The sequence below is a fragment of the Macrobrachium rosenbergii genome, chromosome 50 (assembly GCF_040412425.1).
Source record: "Macrobrachium rosenbergii isolate ZJJX-2024 chromosome 50, ASM4041242v1, whole genome shotgun sequence".
NCBI classification, from domain to species: domain Eukaryota; kingdom Metazoa; phylum Arthropoda; class Malacostraca; order Decapoda; family Palaemonidae; genus Macrobrachium; species Macrobrachium rosenbergii.
The window spans coordinates 16512501-16517500 of record NC_089790.1 but is presented as its reverse complement, the minus strand read 5'-3'; the positions used below and the strand labels follow the sequence as shown (position 1 = coordinate 16517500).

General features: G+C 33.2%; 1 protein-coding gene across 7 annotated transcripts in view; it reads left to right on the top strand.

The window, feature by feature from the left end:
* LOC136832667 (cell adhesion molecule Dscam2-like) overlaps positions 1 to 5000 on the top strand; it is a 787908-nt gene that overhangs the window by 19459 nt on the left and 763449 nt on the right. For 5 of the 7 annotated variants that reach the window (XM_067093968.1, XM_067093966.1, XM_067093967.1 and 2 more), the window contains exon 1: positions 941 to 1075. The exons of the other annotated variants lie outside the window; for them this stretch is intronic. The gene's annotated coding sequence lies outside the window, so the exon portion shown is untranslated. Of the gene's footprint in view, positions 1 to 940; positions 1076 to 5000 lie in introns of those variants that run through there. 7 annotated transcript variants of the gene reach the window in all.

Genomic DNA, 5000 nt, shown 5'->3' with positions numbered 1-5000 from the left:
TATATATATATATACACATATATATATATACCGTATATGTAATTTAACCTGTGCAATTTTCTATCTGTTTGAAATCTCCTTAGTAACTTCCTTAACATGGTACTCATAAGCACAACGAATTAAATTCCTCCCCACATCCATCGCGTATAAAACCTCCCACCTCCCTACGTAAAGCGATCCGAATTTGTTGTGCCCCGGGCCAACCAAACTATAGCAACAACCACCCCCGACCCCCCGCCATCCAAATGAATGCGTAAAGGTTTGGGAGAGGACGACTTCATTCCTTGTCCCGTGGTGGCCTGAGTCTTCTGGTCTGGTCGAGAGAGAGAGAAGAGACTGAGAGTTCAGTGTTGTCGGAGCCGTCGTGAGAAGAGGTTGTGCTCTCACTTCGCTCCCGTTCCATGACTCGTGCTTTCGTGTGTGTTTCGTGTTTTTCGGAAGTTGAGCCCGGGGGAGGGCCGGTAAGCGACCCCGCTCCCTTGGAACTTCGGTTTGGGATTTTTTTTTATAGTTTTTTTTTTTTGGCGTGGAATTAAATCGTCCTGAGTGTTCTTGCAAAGTGCAGTTGGAGTTTATTAAAGGATGAATGACTCTTTCGATGGAAAACTGCTGTCGTGAACTTTTAACAAAGTATGTCGAAACTATTCTGAAGAAAATAATACCAGTAACGAACTATGAAAAAACATTATTACTGTAAATCGAACTTCTAATTTAATATCAAAGAAGATAACTGACTTCTACGTTGACATGTAAATAGAACAATTTTTAGACTTTCAGATGTATTCCATGTCAGTAACAATGTTAATACTTAAGGAAACTAGAGAAGTGAAATAAAAAAATATTCTAAAAAAAGGGTCCAGTTACCGAATAGCCATTCCTACATTCAAGAAACCTGGGGAAACTTGATGTAAAGGTTAAGAATATTCCATTTAATAAAAAAAAAATAATAAAGAATTATCAAAGAATACAAAAACCATCCTTCTAATAGGGGTACACCACTGTCAAAATAAGGGAGGACAAGACATCACAATGTTTACACCGGCTTTCTTGATAATAGGCTTCATAATCGCCCCAGGTAAGGACTGAACATGCGCTCAGGACAGGTTTGAATCTTTTCAGCTGTAATTTATTTCTTAGGTTTGGTAATGCGGCATTACCAAACATTTTTTGTTTATTGATTACGTTGATTTTGTCATTGTTGTAGTATTGTCGAGTTAAGGTATGTCGGTGTGTTTTACAATATGATTTCTGTAATATGTTTTTTAAATCGGGAAAATTGTGGTTATTTGACTCAGTCTTCTTTTTGTTGTTTAAAAGTTTTCTAGCTTTTAAAACAACATTTTTTTAGAACTATTTACTGTTTTTTAGGAGATTATCAATGATTCTGGGTGTTAAAATGTAAAATAAGGCTAAGATCTAAGATTCTTTGAAACTTATTTTATAGGTCTCTTTCTATATATAAATATATATATATATATATATATATATATATATATATATATATATATATATATATATATATATATACCGCATGTGTATAGAAATATGAACAATGACAACCACATATCGTATTATTTAATGAAAGATTTACGAACAATGACAATCTAAATTTTTAATGAAAGATTTGTCTCAATCACAATCTCTCTCTCTCTCTCTCTCTCTCTCTCTCTCTCTCTCTCTCTCTCTCCGTGATTAGCTTGATTGTGATTTTTGTCGCTCAATACACTTTTTTCTTAGTAATGAATGTGGTTGATTGGCAATTTTTCTACTGATGAAATTGCTATAGACAGATGATACAGATTTCACTTTACATTTTGACACTAATATGATTTTATAGTTGTCATCGGAATTTAACTGTCTGAGACAGTTAGAATAAGAAAATCCTCAGTTACTTTTTCTCGTAAGTAACAAATAACTCACATCAAGCCGATCCGGCGAATTTTGGAAATAGTTTTTTTCGTATTTAAAAATAATTCACATTAAGTTGAACATGCGAGTTTTGACTGAACATGAACGAAAAGTGAAATAAAAATTGTGGGATCCTAAAAGTATATCAACTGTACAAAAATCAAGGCATAAATCAGGTTTTATTTATTTAATCACGTAGAGCTACAAAGCAAAAACGTGAACGAAAATTTCAGTAAAGAAATATGGGCTTTTAAAAGTATCTCACTTTGTAGAAAATCTGGGCGTAAATTATGTTTTTTTTTATTTAATCATGTAAAACTACAAACATATTGGCTGATCAGTTACGCTAATTAAATTTTATTTACCTCGTTTGTTTGCATAGGGTCCATATGCAAACTGTTCCTGTGTTTGAAAGAAATAGCATTCGACTGTATTTTTCATTCCGACCTTCCTCATAAGTTATGGAGAACATTTTGCTCAGGATGATTTTTTGTATTTAGAAATATTAATTAAGCACACCTGGATGGAGAGGAATTCTCCAAAGGCAATCATGAATATTCGTTTCTCTAAAAACAATTGCTTTTAATTCCTTTGTAAATTATCGGTTTATATATTTTTTTTTCATTTTAGCCGTCTGAAATTAATTCTCCTATACAACATGTTGGCTTTGACAAGATTTTGCGTTGAAGTCTCTCTCTCTCTCTCTCTCTCTCTCTCTCTCTCTCTCTCTCTCTCTCTCTCTCTCTCTCTCTCTCTCTCTCAGTTTCCATGTTAATATGTTATTCCAGCAGTTTTTTCAAATCCTTTTTCCATTTACAGTTTGCATTCTCAAATCTCTCTCTTTTCCATTTACTCTCTCTCTCTCTCTCTCTCTCTCTGAATTTCTACCTTTTCTTATTCCATCAGTTTACATTCTCATATCCTCTTTTTTCTTTCCATTTACCGTGATTTCCCCACCTCTCTCTCTCTCTCTCTCTCTCTCTCTCTCTCTCTCTCTCTCTCTCTCTCTCTCTCTCTCAGAGTTGTTTCAAGATTCTCATTAACTTAGATACCATAAGATTAGTTTATGTTATTGCTGTATAACTGATATTTTGTAATCTTTACACACACACACACACACACACACACACACACACACACACACACATACATATATATATATATATATATATATATATATATATATATATATGTATATATATATATGTGTATATATGTGTGTGTGTGTGTGTGTGTGTGTATTCAGAGAGAGAGAGAGAGAGAGAGAGAGAGAGAGAAATAAATAACACACTCGCACACAATTTATGCTCGCTACTCAGAAAGAAAGATGCCATGTCTGCCCTATGGCTATAAATTGATCCCTTGCATTAAGCTCAAATGCTAAAAAAAAAAAAAATTATATATAGCCGGAGGGGAGGGAGTGTTGGTGATAGGTCTTTATATCATTTAAGTTTTAAATGGGGATTTTTTATTATTTTCCACCGTTTTCTCTATGCTGTTGGAGTATCGGTCACTTTTGGTCCACTGTTCTTTTGAAAGGGAGCGGGGTTCTCTCTCTCTCTCTCTCTCTCTCTCTCTCTCTCTCTCTCTCTCTCTCTCTCTCTCTCTCTCTCTCTCTCATACATATATATATATATATATATATATATATATATATATATATATATATATATATATATATATATATATATATATATATATATATATATAGTGTGCATGAGATATAGACAGAAAAAGCAAGGGTGTGTAGTTTTTCGAAAGTGTGTTCATTTCTGTTGATTTATTCGCTATTTGGTGCAGTGGAGTATGTATTTACACATATAAAGCACTCTAGGATTTTGCTTGAGATTGATGTCTTTTCCATTTGCGATATTCTGTCCATATTTCATACATTTATCATGTTTATAAACCGTCTAAGGTTTTGGGTTTATGGTGTCTACATTGTTCATGGGATTGTGAGAACTTTCTTCAGTATTCTATTTTATTGAAAATTTATGTTGATATGTTTCCAGATCCACTACATTTATGGGTCTTTATAGGTATGTCATAGCCCCCACGCCTCCCCCCGCTCTCTCTATATATATATATATAAATAAATATATAATATAAATATATATATATATATATATATATATATATATATATATATATATATATATATATATATATATATATATATATATATATATATATATATCTATATCTATATCTATATATATATCTACATCTCTCTCTCTCTCTCTCTCTCTCTCTCTCTCTCTCTCTCTCTCTCTCTCTCTCTCTCTCTCTCTCTCTCTCTCTCTCTCTCTCTATATATATATATATATATATATATATATATATATATATATATGCACAATATGATTCCCATTACAAGACTAAAAGTTTGCATAATGTTCTGTTTACACAAGGTGTGAGTTTGCAGCGCCCCTTCTGCCCGTTGTCTGCATGAGCTCAAGAAGATTAGCCTGCAGATATACTAGTAGCCTATCTCTTCCTGGTACATGATCAAACTCTGTTGACCCAACTTACTTTTGGTGATCATTTAGAGTAATTTGACCTATCAGAGCATGCACGTAGGCCTAATTTGCACACATTTGTGCTGTTATATATATATATATATATATATATATATATATATATATATATATATATCACACATTACAGGTGAAAAATAAGAAACAGGTGAGTTGATACAGAGTGTGAGAAGTCACAATATATATACTACAAGAACAGTACTGACAGAACATACACAACCGTTAGAGGCTCCATATCCTATTCAGGCCGGTGTCGAGGTAGGGTGTCCTTTAAAACTCATTTGGCTAAAAATCACAATAGACTCTCAGGGGACATTGCTGATAAACAGACCATACCCCACCTCAGATCCACACCTGACAGGTGTCATGGAGGCAGTTTGAAACTCATTAACATTACTACCCTCGTACTGTGTTTACAAATATGATAATCCTATTTTCATATATCTCTACTGCCTACCTTAAAGTTTAAACAATTTACAAATTTCTTTTGATATTAAAGGATCAAGTTTATACATCCCTTGACTGATATTCATATTATGGTTGTAACTTTCTTTT